The 22259-nt window shown below is 40.5% G+C and overlaps 1 protein-coding gene across 6 annotated transcripts in view; it reads right to left on the reverse strand.

Annotated features, from left to right (window-relative positions):
• Window positions 1-22259, reverse strand: part of PEX5L (peroxisomal biogenesis factor 5 like) — a 204671-nt gene that overhangs the window by 85681 nt on the left and 96731 nt on the right. The window lies entirely within an intron of this gene.

Genomic DNA, 22259 nt, shown 5'->3' on the forward strand with positions numbered 1-22259 from the left:
AAAAGCCACTCTAAAAGTCAGATACATATACTGAGCAACTTGTGAGCAGAGCACTGGAGAGCGACGTCTCTAGCCCTCTCCGGCAACAAAATGTGGTGCAACACATAGAAGCAGAGAACCCTAGAGCAATGGTTCTCAACCTGGGGTCCCCAGATGATTTTTGCCTTCAACTCCCAGAAGTCCTAACAGCTGGTAAACTGGCTGGGATTTCTGGGAGTTGTAGGCCAAAAACATCTGTGGACCCAAGGTTGAGAACCACTGCCCTAGAGGGCCATGTTGCAAATCCTTGTGACCACAGCTTGCTGGCAATAGCTGGGTGCATTATAATTCAGTGTCCTGCTTGCCAGAATGCCTCTACACAGCATGGCTGCCTGGCTTTTAAAGTGGATTTCAATGGTGCCACAATCATCATTATTGGTGAGGTTATGTGTCTCTAAGCTTAGGAAACTGTAATTGCCTAACTGGATGCTAACCATTTTTTTAAAAAATGCTGTCGATAGATAGTGGTATCCCCTCCAAAGAAACCCAAATAATGGGCACATTGCTTTTAGAACACCTAATTTTTGGAAAGGATCCTAAAGCCCAACACTATTATCCCATACTAATGTTACTCCATGTTAGTGACGGTTCTTTTCAGAGCTACTGCCTTAAATATTAATGATATTGGCTCACAATGGTTATGGTTAGACTATCTTTAAAATTAACTGCACTTGTTAGAAAAAACAAATACATGCAATTCATAATACAATATGAGGTCCAATTTGTTTTACACTTGTCCAAATATGAATTAGAGTAGGATGATTAAGGGTGAGCGAAACTAAGCTGTTCCACTTCATAAAATGCTGGCAGAAAGCGTAATGCATTTATTCTGATCTGCCGAAACACTGTAATAGATTGTGGAAACTGGAATAGCTTCCATTATTCACTATGGAAATATACATACTATGTGTGGAACATGGCAATGCTTCCTAACCCAGGATTGAAAAAATATTGGAAGATATGCCCAAACTGGTTGAGTCTTGGGAAGTACAGATTAGGGGAGTCCTAAATAGGCAAGATTTTTCCCACTTCAGGGCTTATATCCAGTGTGAAAAATGCAGTCCTTTATGACAACTGAATTGAAAACAGCATTTTCTCTTGAGAAAGCACCATGTCCTTATTCACAATTCAGGACTTATTCTGTGAAAAGCAATAAGTGTGAGCTGGAAACAGTACTTTCTACACAGTAAATAACACTGGAGACAAAAGCTTCCTGCACAGAAAACATTTTCTGCACAGCAAATGCTGATTTCTATTAGGAAAGAAACCAGCTATTGTATTTTAAACACATAATTAAATCCTATGTTTTCAAAGACTAGCAGTTTGCAATGACTTTCTTGCAAAAAACAGAGAAGTTGAAAACTATTCATTCTTGCCTGCAAAAGTGACATTTATGAAGTTTTGCATCTCCATGATACTTTGCTTGCTCTAACTATCAGTGAGCTGAAAACAATCTGTTGTGCCAGAAGCACCCATGAATTGGTCCCACATAGTCTAAGCCCCGAGTATGCTAAGCAACAATAAACCGCAAGTAAAATCCTTAAATTGAGAAATATCCCAACTTAGCAGCCAACATCTTGCTGGGCTTGGAAATAGTTACTGAAGATGGGTTTACAATTCTCAGAATACCCCATTTTTCGTAGCCACTACAAGGCATACGTCACCAACAGGATTCCAGCTAAAGGGTCAAAATTTGATAAAGATAGGAATTGGAGCACAGGTGGAGGATTTCTCATTTAATAGGGGCCTCAAGTCAAAATCGTTCTCCATGTTCCTTTGCTAGTGTCATTTTTTCTTTTGAAGTATGTCAAGACCTTGAAAAAATAATTTCTCCTTAAATTCAATTTGCACAATAAGGGTTCACTAAGGCTTCTTGTGAAGGAAATCTTTCCTAAGTCATTTTATACCAGGAAGGCATGCAGGTTAAGCTCCTTGGTGCCCCATCCTTTGTCCACCTGGCAGCAGCTCAAATCCTCTAACACCTACATGGCCAATTAGGCAGAAAATTCAGAAAGGATTTTTGTAGAACCAATCATTATATTTTGTAGGATTTTTTCAAAGTAAAGAGACATGTCAAGGCTTTTCTGTTTCAGAAAACAAGCATGGGTGTTGGCTCTGAAACTGTATACTGTACAAGTCCCATACTGTACAGATCTCATACTTTCACCACACTTCCTGTCCAGTATGGCTGCTTTCCTTCAACCAAGGGACCTCTTCACATGGGGCAAATTTCAGTGGCAATTCCAGTTCCACAAGAGCTTTGCTCTGGCTCCCATCACACACCAGAGAAGTACTTCCAGTGGTGCTCCATGACAAAACTGCTGCATTGAACTAAATTACAGGTCAGTGTAGACACATATAATGGTTTCAAACTGCATAACATGGCAGTGTAAATGGAGCCCTAGATTTAAATCCAATTGTTAGTCCCAACTGGACTGGGTCTACTAGTTAAGAAAGCACAAACTGTGGAGCATTCAATGGTATCCATAAGTAAAACAAGAAACATCTATCATGATGTTCAAAATATGGCCTAGTGGATATTTTACTAAAAACCAAACAATCTTTTAAGCAAGTTAAGACGTGACACTTGTTCCTCTACTACCTGAGGCCAACAATTAGATTTAGCCCTGGGACCAGTGATGCAAATACAGCAAGGATTACTTTGGCACTTTTTGACATTATGTAGGTTAGGAATTGAAAGAATATTTGTTATTAGTCATTCCCAGATTGAAAGGCAGGGTTTTCGTCAGTTTCAAAACCCTGCCGAGAAAAACAACAGATCAGTGAGAATCTTGTTCAATTTTCTCCGAAGTGTTGGAGAGTAATTGCATAGAAAAATGTGTGTGTGTGTGTGTGAAAATCTGTGCAGAAAACAGTTTTTGAGGAGGGGGAATAACACAAAGTTATTCCCCTGAAACCCTTTGGAAGATTTGGATATTTGGAGAGTATTACAGAAATCTCAGTTCTTGTGGGTTTTTTCGGGCTATATGGCCATGTTCTAGAGGCATTTCTCCTGACGTTTCGCCTGCATCTATGGCAAGCATCCTCAGAGGTCTGTTGGAATTAGGACCTAATTCCAACAGACCTCTGAGGATGCTTGCCATAGATGCAGGCGAAACGTCAGGAGAAATGCCTCTAGAACATGGCCATATAGCCCGAAAAAACCCACAAGAACTGAGTGATTCCGGCCATGAAAGCCTTCGACAATACATTATTACAGAAATGTTTATTTTCTCCTGAAGGGGGGAAAAACTTCGTAGCAATTCCTAACAGTCTACTGGGAGTTAGAGTCCAAAACAACTGGAAGGTGGAAGTTTGCCCATGCCTGCTATAGCATATCCTCCATGTACATACACCAAGGTAGATTTACATTGTACGAGCACATTATATATCTTAACTTCTGTGTATTCTGAGAATTTCATGGGCAGGCTTCTCCATGTGGTAAAGTAAATAGTCATAACTGGCTGTAGCTTTACTCAAATACCACATCAAATAAATAACCTATGCTTCACATATAACCAAAACTGTACTTCCAGATGGCTTCATATGAGTTTAAACATGGCCTTTCAACAACCACTCAGCAGAATTTCCCATGCTAAGGTATTTTAATTTGGCTTTAAAAAGAGATAGTGCAAGTTAAGAGTTTGTTTCCTAACCACCTACATTAAAATTAAATTTGTCCTTTCACATAAACCCTCAGGAAATTACTCTAGCTTGACAAGCAAGTGCTTTAATACCGTGGAAATCAATTTCGCTTGCATGTAACCTAAACATTTGCATTAGACAGAAATTCTGTTCAAGAAATGTAATTCTATAGCAATGTTAAACCTTAAAATGAAAGGGTAATTACCTTGTGATAGCTAAAGCTAAATAAAAACAGAAATACAATATCTCCATATGCGTCCAGGAACGGCAAGGACCAGTTTTTTTTTAAAACTTCTATTGTGCGTCTTCTGATGAATGACAATGATCTGAGAAAGTTCACAATTTTAAATGCCTTTGTTAAAATCATATATACTTCTTAAAAATCAGGGACACGGAAGGAGCCTGGTTTTTAGCACACACTCATCATTCTGAGTGACATGAAGATTATAAGGGTAACTAGGCTCTTTCCACTTCCTTTACACGTGTACATTTACTCCACAAAAAAGGCTAAGCTTCAGTGGTACAGCAGGGAATCTTCTTTCGGCTGTAATGGACTTATTTTCCAGCTTATTTTCCATATAATGTGTTGAAATGGACCTCTTTAAATCCAAATAATCTGGGATTTTAGTCACGGGGAGAAGCAATTGGCAAGCTTTTTATTTCCACAATGGGGCTCTGCACTTTATCCACCCTGATTTCCTAGAATCTCCATAATCAATGAAATTGATAATTGAAAACACAAAATCTTACATAAAAATAGCAATTTAACTGCTTTTCTATTCTCCCTGTGCGTACGCCATGCTCCTAACTGCAGCTAATGTGGAAGGCTGACTAGAATCATTCTGTGATCTCCCGCACGTCCTTTTCAGTTGATTCTAAAGGAGCGCTATGGTTTGTGTTATGCTGAAAAGAAGTAGTTGGCTCTTGTGTCTCTTCTAATGCTGTGATTCTAAAGGGATCTGCTCTGCTGCTGTTTCTACCACTGTGTTGTACATGTTTAAGAACAGGAGGTTGTAACGAGGAAGCGTGCATCTTCTTGCCTCATTAACAAGCAGATTCTTACCCTGGGAAAACTACGGAAGTGTTAATCTGCTTGTTAACAAGGCAGAAAGGCCCAGGTTCTAGTTTCAAGGTGAAGGAGAAGACACAAACACAAGAAGCAAACTATAAGCCCTGTTTACAACAACAGTGGGGAAAATGTTGCCCCTGGACAGCATGCAGTCTTTGGAACCCACCTTTGTGGTTCCAAAGTCCCAATCAGCATCTGTCAAAGGCTTTCATGGCCGGAATCACTAGGTTGTTGTAGGTTTTTTCCGGGTGATATGGCCATGTTCTAGAGGCATTTTCTCCTGACGTTTCACCAGCATCTATGGCAAGCATCCTCAGAGGTACTGACCTCACTAAACGGTTCTGGCCCAAGTTACCTATCCGATCGCATCTCCACCTATGAACCCACTAGGACTTTGAGATCTTCCGGGGAGGCCCTGCTCTCGAACCCGCCTGCAACAGAGGCACGACTGGCGGAAACGAGAGACAAAGCCTTCTCGGTGGTGGCCCCTCGGCTGTGGAACGCCCTTCCCACGGACATCAGATTGGCTCCCTCCTTGTTGGTATTCTGGAGAAAGATGAAAACATGGCTATTCGAACAGGCGTTTGAATAAGCAGTGCAATGACTTCAGGAATGGAACTACGACTGATGAGTTTGGATCATGATTCTAGTTATGAGACGCCACTTGAATGTTTATTACTGATAAATTGTTTAATTTGTTTCTGTGCTAATTGTTTTTAAGTATCTGTTGATGTCGCATTGAATTCTTGCCTTGACTGTTGCTCTGTTCTTGCTTGATTGTTGTAAACCGCTATGAGTCGCCTTAGGGCTGAGAATGGCGGTATACAAGTGAAGTAAATAAATAAATAAATAAATAAATAAATAGATGCAGGCAAAAACGTCAGGAGAAAATGCCTCTAGAACATGGCCATATAGCCTACAACAGCCCAATATCTTAAAACTCTCATATAGTTTAACATTTTTAACCTGCACTCACATAGTTGAGTGACAGCTATGCTACTGCCATGCCCTGGTCTTAGGACTTGGAGAAAAGGAAGAGCAGACAGAAAGGGCAGTTGCTGAGTGTAAGGCTGGATCTGGCAGTGTGGATCTACACTGCCATATAATGTAGTTTCAGAATGCAGATTTACTGCATTGGATTATATGGCAATGTAGACTCATATTTGTTGTTGGTCATTCATTCAGTCATTTCCGACTCTTCGTGACTTCATGGACCAGTCCACGCCAGAGCTCCCTGTCGGCCGTCACTACCCTCAACTCCTTCAAGGTCAATCCAGTCACTTCAAGGATACCATCCATCCATCTTGCCCTTGGTCGGCCCCTCCTCCTTTTTCCTTCCATTTTCCCCAGCATAATTGTCTTCTCTAAGCTTTCCTTTCTTCTCATGATGTGGCCAAAGTACTTCATTTTGGCCTCTACTATTCTTCCCTCCAATGAGCAGTCAGGCTTTATATCTTGAAGTATGGACTGGTTGGATCTTCTTGCTGTCCAAGACACTCTCAGAACTTTCCTCCAGCACCACAGTTCAAAAGCATCTATCTTCCTTCGCTCAGCCTTCCCTGTGATCCAGCTTTCATCTATAGGTGACTTTGGGGAATACTATTGCTTTAACTATGCAGATCTTCATTGCCAGTGTGATGTCTCTACTCTTCACTATTTTATCAAGATTGGTCATTGCTCTCCTCCCAGGAAGTAAGCGTCTCCTGATTTCCTGGCTGCAATCTGCATCTGCAGTAATCTTTGCACCTAGAAATATAAAGTCTGTCACTCATATGCTCCAGTTCAATTCATCTAATCTACATTCTGAAGCTGCATTATATGGCAGTGTAGATCCAGCCTGAGAGCTGGGGCTCCCAGTAGCATCCAATTTGAAGCTGGAAGTTCAGGTGGCTGAATCTGAGAATAGTATCTCTCAACAACCTCAAGAGGTGAGAACAGACATACCAACCTTGATGGGGTGTCAACAACAAAGGGAGGGGTTTAGAAGATCTCAACAACTTTATAGCAAACATTTGGAAATTAAAGGGAAAACTATGAGGTTGAAGCCAGGCTATAAATCTAGCAGCTGCCTTTGTTGCTGACAACGGATGTGCAACACTCTGTTTTGTGTCTCTGACTCCTGTACTGCATGTATTTTCACCTTGGTTCTGATATTGTTATTCTCAATGGACTTCTTGACATATTTCCTTGTTTTGATCTCAGACTGTTAGACTATATCCCAGTTCCTGCTTCTTCTGCTTCTCTGAGTAATACAGCTGCAATTGCTTTCTGTTGAATACCAATATTGTGCAATCAACTACAAATGCATAGTTGTTTCTGAAATACCAGTGAGCCAACCGGTACACTAAAATACCTATGAATATGTATTATCCAAGAATGCAAAATAATATGTGCAACAGTTATATTTGTGGAACTTTGTTAATGCAACTGTGAGCTGACATTCGATGATGACCAAATAAGTACAACTTCATATATAACAAAACTTATGTGTCTAAGACAATCATAAGATTCCAGCTAAAGACTATATCAGTGAAAACTAACGCCATTCCCATTACTGGAATGAACCATAAGGAAGCACCTGCTGACTGACTTCAACTCACAAGTTTAAATTGAGCACTAAGACAGACTTGTGATATTTTGGTACCCTAAACAAAGGACAACATGGTCCCCCTTCCGTTCCACGTACATAATTTAACCAAGTTAAATAAATTAATATTACTTCCAAAACAGATGGTGCCCCACACAGCAACTGCAAACTATATAGCAGAACTCTGTTCTTCAACACTATTCAACTGTTATAAACCTTTTTTCAAGCATCTGCTGTCTGAGAAGTTGCTTCATGGCAAGGATGGTCCGGAAGAGTACTATAGCCTTTTGGTTGCTATATCTTCTACTGTTATTTTCCATTGCTAAGTGTTCCATGAAAAGTCTATAATGACATTTTTACTTTCCCTTTCCCTTCCCTCCTCAATGTTATCGCCTCCATGGCTTCCTTTCCTGATTTTAGTTTCAGATAAAAAGCCAGGGATATTGCAATCTCTGCTGAGCCTGTCACACTAATTAAATCAGTGTGATGAGAGACAGTATTGAAACATCACATAATAAAGCAGCCGGATGATGGAGATGTTGGGATTCAGACTTTTGTTCAAGAATGTGGTGCATTATTCAGTCTGATCCTAAGGGAAGATATACTTCAAATCTAGCAAAACAAAATGAAGGGGTGGGGTGAGCGGAGAATAAGGAAGAGCCCCAGTTTTTAAAAATAATGGAAACTCAACTGAGATTTCTGCAGGGTAGATCGCTTTTTGAAGTCTGCTTCTCTTCTCTCTAATGCTTCTTGATGGTCATGTTTTTCTCAAGTAATGACATCTTGTATGTATTTGCTAGATGAACAGCACATTTAAGAACATGCATTTCTAAAGTTATATCTCTACAACAGGTGTTGAAAAGTTATAGGATCTGGGGGAGGGCAGTTTTCCACATATTTTCAATGGTGGGATGGTCAATCCAATCTGGGTTTTAGCCCAGACTTTGAAAGGAATCGTCCAAGGGCAGTGGAGTCTGTAAGTGGCAGGAATTCCACTTCAGGTTTTGTAAAACTTGTCCAGGTATGGGGCAAATTTAGGTGACATATTACATTACACAGTGATGGCACTACGATTCACCTTCATCTGCCATGGCTGCATCCTATGGAATCCTGGAGCTTATAGTTTAGTGAGGCACTGGAGCTCACTGACCAACAATTTTAAATGGATGTGCATGGGTCTTTAGGTTTCCTATTGACATGATTTTCATAGGATTTTCTTAGACAAGGAATAATTGGAGGTACTTTTGAGAATGCCCTCCTCATATAGCAAATCCCAGGATTCCATAGGATGGAGCCATGAAAGTTAAAGTGTAAACATTGCTTTATAATCATAGAATCATAGAATCAAAGAGTTGGAAGAGACCTCATGGGCCATCCAGTCCAACCCCCTGCCAAGAAGCAGGAATATTGCATTCAAATCACCCCTGACAGATGGCCATCCAGCCTCTGTTTAAAAGCTTCCAAAGAAGGAGCCTCCACCACACTCCGGGGCAGAGAGTTCCACTGCTGAACAGCTCTCACAGTCAGGAAGTTCTTTCTCATATTCAGAAGGAATCTCCTCTCTTGTAGTTTGAAGCCATTGTTCCGCGTCCTAGTCTCCAAGGAAGCAGAAAACAAGCTTGCTCCCTCCTCCCTGTGGCTTCCTCTCACATATTTATACATGGCTATCATATCTCCTCTCAGCCTTCTCTTCTTTAGGCTAAACATGCCCAGCTCCTTAAGCTGCTCCTCATAGGGCTTGTTCTCCAGACCCTTGATCATTTTAGTCACCCTCCTCTGGACACATTCCAGCTTGTCAATATCTCTCTTGAATTGTGGTGCCCAGAATTGGACACAATATTCCAGGTATGGTCTAACCAAAGCGGAATAGAGGGGTAGCATTATTTCTCTAGATCTAGACACTATGCTCCTCTTGATGCAGGCCAAAATCCCATTGGCTTTTTTTGCTGCCACATCACATTGTTGGCTCATGTTTAACTTGTTCTCCATGAGGACTCCAAGATCTTTTTCACACGTATTGCTCTCGAGCCAGGCGTCCCCCATTTTGTATCTTTGCATGTAGTATGAGAGGGGAATTGGAGTCTTTCAGGAATTAAAAATTACTTTTATTGCTGGGGAAAATGGTGAGCACTGGGAAGGTCAAGGAGTGGTCTCAAGTCAACAAAATGTGAGCCCCACTTTGCCCACCTTTACTTTAGAATCTGGGAAGAAGATGGCAAGATACATTGCACGAGCAGATTCTGCTTGTATAACAATGGATTTAACACATATGCAACAAGTCCAAAAACAAAAGCAATGTGAGTCATTCTGCTGTCTTATGAGACCATTTAAAGCAGATATGAGAGTTACGAAGCTCCCCAGAAACTGGTCAACTGCATGTCCCAGCAACCTTTTCTACCTTATTGAAATGTGAGAATAATGGGAGCTACAGCTGAACAAAATCCCAATACTTATGTGATATCTATCCCTGATTTAAAGGCTTTATTAGTTAGAAACATTCCATCTCCCTTATTTCTTATATAACATCATTATCAATCTGAAGATCAGTCACAAAGAACTATAACACATACAAAATCTATAAACTACAATATGGCTGAAGGTTTTGCTATAAGATTTTCCAAGAGTTGCACAGGTTTGGAAAAAAGCTATTTTTTCCTTAAATATAAACCAGTAGGAAAGGGTTGTGAGTTAGAAATCATGATGAGAAGAATCCTAGACTGATGATAGGTCAGACTTATTTTGTGCAACAATCATGTTGGTTCTTTTGTGCAATAAAAAAAAAGATTTTCTGCCTTTTTGTGCAAAAAAAATGTTATTGCTGTTTTCTGCACAAAACATAACCATGTGAATTTTGAACAGAAAAAACCCAAAATTTGAAAACCTTCCGGCAGTGAAAATAGATAAAACAACTAATTTCTTGTTTCAAAGGGAAATTAGTGAAGAGTTATATCTTTCATCTGATAGAAAAGATAGATTTCTTGTGTTTTTGGCCAGAAACAGTCAAATCTGGTGGGTATACGTAAGTTGAAAGCCACAAAAATGGTTTGGTGGAGGCACATACCACCCCAAGGCCATATTTTGCCCAACCCAATCTAAAACAACAAAAGAAAGAAAAGGAAAGATCAAAATGGGGGGGGGGGGATACTGATTTTATTAAATGGTTATGTGTTTCAGCTTAGTCACAGGTTGAGTCACTGTGGCTCATTAAAATCAGGGGAGGTTGTGCCAAAGACTTTTTGAGCATTATTCCCTCCCCTCAAATCTTCCCACACATGTGGGTTAAAGTTCCCAAATGAGAAGGAACATAGCCTCCTTAGTTGGGACCGATTTCATATTAAGTATCTGCATCCCCAAATGTTTCATTAGCATGAGGAGAGAGAGACATGAACTCTATCATTATACAAAACACTGCACAAACCCAGAAGAAACATTTAAAAATCAGCCTAAGAATTTCTGAAGGATGGAAACAACCTGAGTAAAAATCCATAATATAGCTTTCTAGCAGAAATATCTAACCTGGGAAATGAAAAAAAAATCTGACTATATTTCTCTCATGCTATAACAGCCATTAGAGAAAGATCCTTTAGAGCAGTGGTTCTCAACCACTGTTGGTCCCCAGGTGTTTTGGCCTACAACTCCCCAAAATCCCAGCCAGTTTACCAGCTCTTAGGATTTCTGGGAGTTGAAGGCCAAAACATCCGGGGACCCACAGGTTGAGAACCACTGCTTTAGAGTTTTTGCTTTCTTGGAATGTAAGTGATACTGTTTGTATTTCCAAATTGGATTAGAGTACATGGAAAATCCCTCCAATAAACTGCAGCTCTAATTAGCAGTGTCTGTGGCAAGGATGACAAATCCGGTAGTGACTTGTCCCATGTAGTTAACAGTAAACTCAGAATCCTTCTCTATAGTTCAAGGCATAATCATCCATAGCGTGGGAGGTTAAACTGAGTGACAGTCATTGTCAGACCAACTCCTCTTCACAGACTCACATAACATTGGAAAGATTTCCCATTAACTCCTCCTGGTAGTTGTATCCTGCACACCCTGAAAGCATTTCTGCAAGAACAGTTTTGTTCAGGAGACATTGTTCTCATCTATCAAAATCAATTTTGGTCAAGAGAAGGCGAGTGGTTGTAGCAGAGCCAGTTACTGCTGACAATGAGAATTTGCTTCCTTCGGCGGGGGAATGGGCTGGTGGCAGAGAAAGCTGGCTGCCTAATGAGTTAAAGGGCAGTGCTGAGTTAAAGGCTAAATGGCCACATGGGATGAAAATTTTGCCTAAAGGCAAGTGAGAGATACACTGAGCTTGGCTTTAAACATTTAAAGCTGGGGCCCAAACCCAACCTTTTACGGATATATTTCTGGTTCATAGATGTCATTCTTGCAAGGATGATTTACTATTTTTCTCCTCATTGAGAGAAAGTTGTGTAAAAGCATGCTGTTTTCAAAGAGTATTTACAGTTTTGGGACATATTGTCTGAAAAATGTATATGAGGTTCTGGGTAGAACGTGATTATTGTGATTATAGAGGAGTTACACAGGTTTTCTGTCAAGACCCAGAAGCCTCAAGAAAGCCAAACACAATATAAAAGGCCTAAACACAGGTTTATTGAACACAAAAAAGGCTTAGAGACACTTGCTTCAGTGACTCTAGCACAAACTCAAAGTCTATAGCAACAACTAAGTAAAAACCCCAATTTAAATATAATCTGGGATAACGAAAATATGCAGCAATCGGAGTATAATCTGGGATAACGAAAATATGCAGCAATCAGCTTGTAATTCAAAATGTCCAAAAGGCACCAGAAAACAATGTGGGAGCAAGCAAAATCAGAGTCCAAAGGCAGTCCGTAGTCCAGGCACGTTCGAAGTAAGAAGAAACAGTCCAAAAAGCATAGTCGTTGTCAAAACATGGTCCGGAGTCAAACAGGGAGAGTTGTAGTCAGCACTTACGAAGTATCAGCAAGAAGTCATGGAAACACGAAGATCTGTAGTGCAAGGACCCAAGCTTGAAAGTAATGGCAGGAACAAAGATACACACCCGAAAAAACACTTTGCCTTCTGCAAAGACCTATTGAAACCAAACCAACTTATATCCTAAAGCTCCTCATCAGAAGATGAACTGCTCCCCACCCTTTCATCATCAGCTGAACACTGCAGCTGAACACTGCCTCCCATCTCTCCACCTTTGCCAGCCTCTGTCAAGACTTAGGTCCTCCCAAGTGTTCCCCGATTGCCACTCTTCTGCAAACCCCTCAAAGTCATCACTGGAGGTAGGCTGAGTACAGATATCCCTAATTTCCTGTACAGTCCAAATCACCCTCCTCCTCAATGTCACTCCCAGTCCCATCACTTCCTTCAAAACCCATAAAATCTTCATCTTCTGTTGGAGCGCTAAGTATATCACGGATACGCTTCCTTTCCTCATCAGATTCTTGTTCACAAGTAGTCCGCTTAACTCTCCTGCTTTCCTCTCCTTCTCCCATTTCACAGTCTGAGAAACCCTCAAAGGATTCAAAATTAGTTGGAGCCATGAATATGTTTCTAATCCGTTTTCGCTGCTGCTCCTCCTCCAACACCTGCGCAGCCCTCTTCTCCCTTCTAACGGTAGTATTAACATTACTATCACGTTGTACTACAACATTTTCTCATCTCTAACCATTTTATGTGCATGATTACTACTTAGACACTATAGCTACTTTCATAATGCCTCCTAACCTATTTAATGGGCACCAGCTGCATAGGAAGAAAGTGGTTCATTATTCCAATAATCAGAGAATAGGTGAATGAAGTTGTGTCAGTTTTTCCATGTTTTGATAACTACTCGTCAGTTATCCCTAGCATATCCCAGCACTTGAAATATTCATATGTAAAAACTATGCCTCAACTTATTTCTCTCTCTGTCTCCTCTTCCCAGAGAGAACTCCTGTGCTCTAACCATGCTTGGGCATGCAAAGAAAAAGAAAGAACATTGGAATTTACGGACCAAATAACACAAAGTCATAAAACCTTAATTTAGAACCATATTTCCCAAGCTATTTTATGAGGAAGACCAGCAATTACATTTTGCCATCACACCAGGGACCCATACAATATTTGTGCCCATTGGCTACAACTGTTTTTCTATTTTGTGGAAATACACCAGTTTTCATTGGTCCATAAATCACTCCTTCCTGTTCATATCAGCTTGAATCTGATGAGTTATTTTCGCTTTTCCTATCCTACATAACAATAAAAAAACAATACAGACTTCACAACCTCTGAGGATGCCTGCCATAGATGCAGGCGAAACGTCAGGAAAGAATGCTTCTAGAACATGGCCATATAGCCCGAAAAACCTACAACAACCCAATACAAAAAATCCTCACAAAAGGAAAAGAAGGGGCAAAACAAGAATTGAGTTGTTGTAGGTTTTTTTTTGGGCTATATGGCCATGGTCTAGAGCAGTGCTTCTTAACCTTGGATCCCCATATGTTTTTGGCCTACAACTCCCAGAAATCCCAGCCAGTTTACCAGCTGTTAGGATTTCTGGGAATTGCAGGCCAAAAACATCTGGGGACCCCAGGTTGAGAACCACTGGTCTAGAGGCATTATCTCCTGACGTTTCGCCTGCAACCTCAGGATGCTTGCCATAGATGCAGGTGAAACGTCAGGAGAGAATGCCTCTAGACCATGGTCATATAGTCTGAAAAAACCTACAACAACCCAGTGATTCCGGCCATGAAAGCCTTCAACAATACATAAAACAAGAATTGGTTTCCCAAATTCACCCAGTTGAAGATACAATTTGCTTCTGAGAGCTACTTCCTCTAATGCCAACTGCACTGTTTTGCTATTAATCAAACTGGGTAACATATATGTACTTGACATGATTTCTACTACTCTTCAAACACCATAACTGAAGATATTTTTCAATTTTTTTCTCAAGCAGTTGCCCTTCTTGCTTAAACGTTTCTGTTGTATTATCCTGGATTAAAATAGCCCATCTGTCCATTTCAGCTGAGGCTTCAACACCAATCTTTTATTGATGAGATCACCTCCATTTTTCATTTTTATCCTATACATTATCTTAGAGTTCTTGTTAATAGATCACTGCTTTCAATAGAGCTGATGAGGAGGGTCATCTCTTGAATGGCATGCTCAGATCCTATGAATTCTATCACTGCTGCTGGAAGATGATGGTGATGTTTATAACTTACTGACATCACTTAGAAAGATACAGTTGAAATGTCTGACACGGCATTCCTAAAAATGCCTGTCTTCCTTCCTTACTTCTCTTTTTTCCTCTCCCTCTCTCCCTCTCACACCCCCACACTTAGAATAGTTGAGCAAAGCAACAAGTGGTATGGTTTCAGTAAGATACTGTTAAATTGAAGTACTGTGTATATGTGTGTGTGTGTGTGTGTGTGTGTGGATTGCTCATTTCCTGTCCCAAATAGGTGGTTTTAGTTACCAGTGCTGCAGATTAGAAATAAATCTGATTGAAGCTTTTCTGATTTTTTTCTCATTTCCTTGTGCATCACAGAATGTCCTTTTTGAGACTGTGCTTTTATCAGCTTGGAAAGTACTGGATAACAACTCTGTGTCTCTGAAGCTCTTGTTCTATTAGTAATGGGAAAATAGCTTAATATGTGACCATTATTTGCTTAGTTCTTCATCCTACCATCTTAGGAAAACTATCACAGTATGTACTAGTGAAGCCTCCAGCTATTGTTGAGCTACATGCAACTGACATCAACTGGCATACCAAGGTCTGGAACCCAAGACCTGTTAGGAACACCTTGGGTATATTTAAATACCTGAAGAGATGTCAAGTAGAAGATGGAATGAACTTGCTTTCCATTGTTCCAATGGATTCAAACTACAACAAAAGAGATTCCACCTACACATTGAGAAGAAATTCTTGATTGTTAGAGATATTCAACCATGGAATGGCCTGCCTCATAGTGTGGTGGACTCCCCTTCTTTGGAAGTCTCTAAACCAGTGGTTCGCAACCTGGGATCCCCAGATGTTTTTGGCCTTCAACTCCCAGAAATCCTAACAGCTGGTAAACTGGCTGGGATTTCTGGGAGTTGTAGGCCAAAACACCTGGGGACCCACAGGTTGAGAACCACTGCTCTAAACAGAGACTGGAGTGCTTCCTTCAGGTGTGTTTTTAGGTGTATTTGTATATTCCTACATAGCAGGGTGTTGGACTAGACCCTTCAAACTCTATGATTACAATTCACGGCAGTTTACTAGCTGTCCTAGCTAATGGTGAGGGCTTCAGGGAGTTGAAACCTGGATTGCCCTAACATTGAAAACCACTGGTGTATGACCAGGGAGATTCCTCAAAAATGTGCATTGTATTGTAAGCATTTTAACTCGGACACCAGTAAGCAATCACATTTCCGTATATTGTAGATTCAATGTATTGTTGAAGGCTTTCGTGGCTGGAATCACTAGGTTCTTGTGTGTTTTTTCGGGCTGTAGGGCCATGTTCTAGACGCATTTCTCCTGACGTTTTGCCTGCATTTATGGCAAGCATACCTCACTACCTCTGAGAATGCTTGCCATAGATGCAGGCGAAACGTCAGGAGAAATGCCTCTAGAACATGGCCCTACAGCCCGAAAAAAACCCACAAGAACCTATTGTAGATTCACTTCCTACTCATTACTCAGGAAAACTGGATGTGCTCTGACTGGCAGTATGTTGCCTTGTGAAAGAGTCACCAGTGCCATACATCTTAAACAAATAAAGGGGAACTTCAGCAACTGAACTGTACCGTGACAGAGTTTACAGGAATGATTTATCCACCTACTTTTCTGGCTCATCTCACTTCACCTGGCTTCTAAATTTCCCATATTGGAAAAACATGAATCTTTTTTTTTAAAGATGGTTGCCAGTGAAATGTTGTCAGTGGAAAGGAACAATCAATGCTGATCTCTCATGGCACATCCCTGTTTGCTCTCCAAACAAATTGCAAACACTGTGAAAATCGGAAGGGCTACAGGGAGGTAAAGGGATATCTCAATTGATGGAGAAAGACAGAAAAAACTTTCCTGGCAGATCCTGAGAGAATAGAGCATCTCCCTTCAGAAACTGCATGAACAGAAGATTAGAACCAGGGGGAAAATACTTCACCCTCTATTATCTTTGGTTGCTCAGTGGTAACAGTACTGAGCTTTGAGGGTCTCTCTTAGTTTACTATGTCCTTGTATATACTCCAATTTGAGCATCCACAGATTTTGGTATAATGTAGGGCCCTGGAAGCAAGCCCCAGCAGATACCAAGGGCTCTCTGTACATGTTTATTCCAATATTTCAGAGCAGAAAAAAAGAGTCTATTTTTGGTCCAGAAGTTGGATCCCCACTTTCTCCAACAGTCTTTTAATAGTTGAATCACATTCAGCTGATTTCTCTCCCCACATCCCCTTTCCCCTGCTTCGCTAGAGTGTACAGCAGCTTGGTCGACAGCATAATTAATGGTAAGTGTACTGGATACCATCAGGATGACGGATATCACAGTCTAAACCATATTAAGGGAAAGTTGTCTTATAAACTAGAACTCACATTACTTAACACTTATACCTAAATCTAACATGTCCAGAGAGGTTATCTTGTGTATACTCTGCTAATGGTCTAAATCAGGCATGGGCAAACTTTAGCCCTCCAGGTGTTTTGGACTTCAACTTCCACATTTCTTAACAGCCAGTAAGCTGGCTGGGATTTCTGGGAGTTGAACTCCCAAACACCTGGAGTGCTGAAGTTTGCCCACGCCTAATCTAAATCCAAAGATTTAAATCTAATGGTCTATTTATGGACTGTATGTGGCAGTCTTGTATTAATCTGTTCTTAAGCTTCTGTTTATATGGCTCTGTTAGGCATTAAAAGCCTTTTGAGATACTTGAGAAGATTTTTAAAACTATGCTAGCAAGTGTCAGCAAAGCAGCATTTGCTTCATTTGTGGGCAAGGGGGGAAGAACAATTATATCTGATAATTGTTATAAGATTATTATAAAATTGTTATAAGTGGGGTAATAATACCCCTCTATTCTGCTTTGGTTAGGCCACACCTGGAATATTGTGTCCAATTCTGGGCACCACAATTGAAGGGAGATGTTGACAAGCTAGAAAGTGTCCAGAGGGTCTGGAGAACAAGCCCTATGAGGAGCGGCTTAAGGAGCTGGGCATGTTTAGCCTGAAGAAGAGAAGGCTGAGAGGAGATATGATAGCTATGTATAAATATGTGAGAGGAAGCCACAGGGAGGAGGGAGCAAGCTTGTTTTCTGCTTCCTTGGAGACTAGGATGTGGAACAATGGCTTCAAACTACAAGAAAGGAGATTCCATCTGAACATGAGGAAGAACTTCCTGACTGTAAGGGCCATTCAGCTATGGAACTCTCTGCCCTGGAGTGTGGTGGAGGCTCCTTTGGAAGCTTTTAAACAGAGGCTGGATGGCCATCTGTCAGGGGTGATTTGAATGCAATATTCCTGCTTCTTGGCAGGGGGTTGGACTGGATGGCCCATGAGGTCTCTTCCAACTCTTTGATTCTATGATTCTTCCTAATGGCACCAGACAAGGCACAACATTGAATACAGTATTTATATGAGAAATTGACCATATGTTTGTTTCTATAGGTATGTTTACTTGTATTCCTTTTTGATCTTGTAAGCTGCCATGAATCCCAGCTTTGGTCATGCGGGCTGGGAGTTTCTGAGAGCTGGAGTTTTGTTTTGTGAGCATAGCAAACAGGCATTGTTTTTAGTTTCTTCAATGTGCATTTTCAAAAGCAGCTAACCAATCACTCTGGGTAACAGAATGCCAAGAAATATGCATCTTATACCAATCCAGGAGGACAATTATTTTCTTCCTACTCTTTCATGGCGCTGAGAATTTCAGAGCAACAGATGGGAACACATCTCTTAAGCTCTGTGACGTTTATCTCCATGGACTGCAGTGAGTGGGTGGGAAGGAACTTCCCCACCCACTTGCTGCCCTCTGTCCCCTTCAGAAACAGAAGCTAGTTTTAACTTATAGCTAGTCGGGCATTACTTCCTCCAGCTGTTGTTGTGAGGACATGACACTCTATCATATCGCCATCTGTAGTCTTTCCCCCCTTGTGTGCAGCTAAAGAGTCACTCTAACATATGAGATGTTATTCCTTCTAGAATATAGCTCGGTTTTAACTATTTAACTATACTGATACAGAGTTTTAAAAGATACATCAAGAGGAAGCCAACACAGGGCACGAAACTGGCATTTTAATTGTTTCCTTGTGTTATACTGTTACGATGCTGCTTCTGCTGTCGTTGTGTGCTTTTAAGTAGTTTCTGATTTATGGCAACTCTAAAGAAACAAGTCATTCTCAAAGTATGGGGATCTATCACAGTCATGGGGAAACTTTGGCCTTCCAGGTGTTTTGGACTTCAACTCCCATAATTCCTAACAGCCTCAGGTCTCTTCTTTCCCCACTCAGCTGCCTGAGGCTGTTAGGAATTGTGGGAGTTGAGGTTCAAAACACCTGGAGGGCCAAAATTTGCCCATACCTGATCTATCATGTCATTTTCTGGGGCAGAGAAAGTGTGACTCGACCAAGGTTGAGCCCTTATAAGCTCAGGGTCATGGTGTCTAATGGTTGTGTCTATCCGGGGGTACTGATGGGTCTATATTTCCAAAAATATACATGCACGGATGCAAATTCCCTAGGGAAAGTTCCTCTTGCAGAGGAATGTCTCCGGTATCACATGGGTGTGCAATTGCGCTCAGGTATTGCCTACTATCAGATTAAATGCATTATAAATGAAGGAGAATAATACCAGATTCCCCTTTGAAGTAGCAGAAATGGCATTACTTTACTGAAAAGGGCACACTGAAACTGACAACAACAATCAAGTCTAAAGTGTTAAATCATGGAACCCAATGCTCTTAGGCCTGCTTCCCAATTCCCAATTAAATTGTATAACTAGTGTTGTAATTGGCAGCATCACAAGAACTCTGCATTTCTAGAATGAGTGGCATTTATAACTGGCAGAATCAGAAGAAGAACTACTTATAAATCAAGGCAAGTACATCATAAATTACAGTACTACTTTTACCAAGTGACAATTACCAAGAGGTCATAGTGTGCAATGGGCTAAGTTGGATCTGTTGATCTAAAGGTTGGCAGTTCAGAGCCTAGCTCCTGTCGACCTAGCAGTTAAAAACATGCAAATGTGAGTAGATCAATAGGTACCGCTTCAGCAGGAAGGTAATAAAGACACTCATGCAGCCATACTGGCAACATGACCAGGAGGTGTCTAAGGACAACAGGTTCCTCGACTTGGAAATGGAACAAGAGCACCTCCCCATGGCCAGAGTTGAGCACTGCCTCCAGAAAGCCAGAGATTCAAGGGAAAGCCTTTATCTTTCTTCTGTGTATTTGTATGTCATTGCTATTCCACTGTATTAAAGGAATTGAATGTTTGCCTATCTGTGTATGTTGCAATCTGTTCTGTGTCCCCCTTGGGCAGACAGAGGAGAATATAAATAACATTATTATTATTATTATTATTATTATTATTATTTATAGTAGTGGTGCTGGTAAAGTGTATTTTGTGTGTGCAAATGACCACATCTAAATCTAAATATACTCAGGGATATAAGTGTGCATTTATTTCTTTGCTTTGACTCCATTGAGATAAAAGTAAAAGAACCAATGTAGTATTGTTTTGAATGTTGGACGAGGGCTCTGGAAGACGAAGTTTAGGTTTCCAGCTCAGGCCTGCAAATATCAGTGATGGCCTTGGGCAAATCACATTTTCTCAGCCTCAGAGGAAGGCAGTGACAAACCCCTCTGAACCAATCTTGCCAGAAAAGCTCCATGATAGGGTCACCTTATGTTGGAAACAACTTGAAAGTATAAAACAACAAACAACAAATGCTTTTCTATTAAGATTACAAAACGTATGGTGGCATTATAGCCATTTTTAATTAGTTTTCTTAGATCAAATTTACCCCCTCGAGAAATTTCTAGGTTTTCCAGTACCACCCTATGGTCAACAGCCAGTGGAATCTAAATATAGAATAGCACCTGAGGACATAAACATGCTAGAGAGAACAGTTTTAATGAAATATATGAATAACCAAAACTGCAAATATGGAGAGACAACTGTTTTGCAAATGCAATGCTAGGATCTTTTTGCATTACATAATTATGCCACTATATTGCACTTTACCACACGTTGTTATGATATCTACTCTGGAATTTGTTCCAGACCTGCCTCATTTCACATTCATGCACCCTTAACAAAAATGGAAATATGTGAACTTGTCCTAAAAGTGACCCATTGTTGGTTGGATGAAATATCAAGTTCTCCATTTGCTTTATTGCTCAAAGAAATTACATCCTTTGATAACTTTTAAAAAGTAGACATAAATGTACACATTGCCCTAGATTCTGCAGGCTTTGTAGTCACTACACTAACCCACATCTTCTTTGCAGAGATCAAGAGCCTGGAGAGGAATTAAAGTTCATCACTGAAGGGCAACGCAGATCTATATTTTTAAAACGTGAGACCATGGCTTTTCACATTTTTTTTCAAGGTTATCTCTGTCCCTACCCAATTTTCCAACTGCTCTGGAAAGTAATTGGGTCTCTAGGCACACCGCTCGATAAGATTCTGCTGCCTTCTTGCTCATTGTCAATTCTGCAGGTGCTTTTTAAAGAACACCCAGGTGTTCAGAATAGCAAGCCACCTGGGAATCTGCATTTTCCATTGGTGAGCAGAACAGGGTGGTAGCACCTGACTCTTCCGAGGCTGGGTCAAATATGCTAACTTAGCAAATCTTTCAGGACTATTGTTGGAGAAAGGAAATAGATTTTGTGTGTGTGTGTTAAGAGGAAAGAAAGTAAATTGTATTTTCCAAGTAATGGAAACTTGCAATGCATTTCTCTTCTTCTGTTGCTGCTCATCAGGACACAGAAAGATCTCTGTCAGCTCAAACTAAAGGACTATTTAACTACAGCTTGGAAAAGTTAGTGTTTGGACTTTGCTGGAATTATGAACCTCCAGATCGACTCCAACTGTCATGTCTAACCTGAACATATGTGTAAAAGGTAATGCAAAGTGTTCTTTGAAGAATCATAAAGTGAGATCTGCTCTCAAAGGCCATCCAGTCTAACCCCCTGCCATGCAGGAATATGCAGATGAAAATACCAATGAAAGATGCCAGTCCAAAATCTTGTGTATCTCCAAATATGGAGAGTTCACCACTTTTCAAAACTTTCTATTCCACCATTGAGCAGTTTCTACCATTGGTCTTCCTTTATGTGCAATTCACATTGACATTTGAATCCATTCATTTGTTTTGTAGTCTCTGGAACAACACAAAACAAGATTGTTCCATCTTCTTTTTAGGTGGACAGGCTCATATGCATGTATAAGCAATACAGATAATTCCAGGTTCTGAAACATTTTCATCCTCACATTGTGTAGAACAGGGATCCTCAAACTAAGGCCCAAGGGCTGGATACGGCCCCCCAAGGTCATTTACCCGACCCTTGCTTGGGGTCAACCTAAGTCTGAAATGACTTGAAAGCACACAACAATAACAACAACAACAACAACAATCCTATCTCATCAGCCAAAAGCAGGCCCACACTTCCCACTGAAATACTAGTAAGTTTATATTTGTTAAAATTGTTATTCATTTTAATTATTGTATTGTTTTTAACTGTTTTTTGCACGACAAATAAGATATGTGCATTGTGCATAGGAATTCATTAATGCTTTTTTCAAATTATAATCTGGCCCTCCAACAGTTTGAGGGACTGTGACCTGGCCCTCTGTTTAAAAAGTTTGAGGACCCCTGGTCTAGAATGTTAGGAAATCAATAAGTTGTTAATTTAACCCCAAGGAAAAACTAATGCACTTGTCTACTGAAAGAGGAGTCA

The sequence above is a fragment of the Anolis sagrei genome, chromosome 3 (assembly GCF_037176765.1).
Source record: "Anolis sagrei isolate rAnoSag1 chromosome 3, rAnoSag1.mat, whole genome shotgun sequence".
Classification (NCBI taxonomy): domain Eukaryota; kingdom Metazoa; phylum Chordata; class Lepidosauria; order Squamata; family Dactyloidae; genus Anolis; species Anolis sagrei.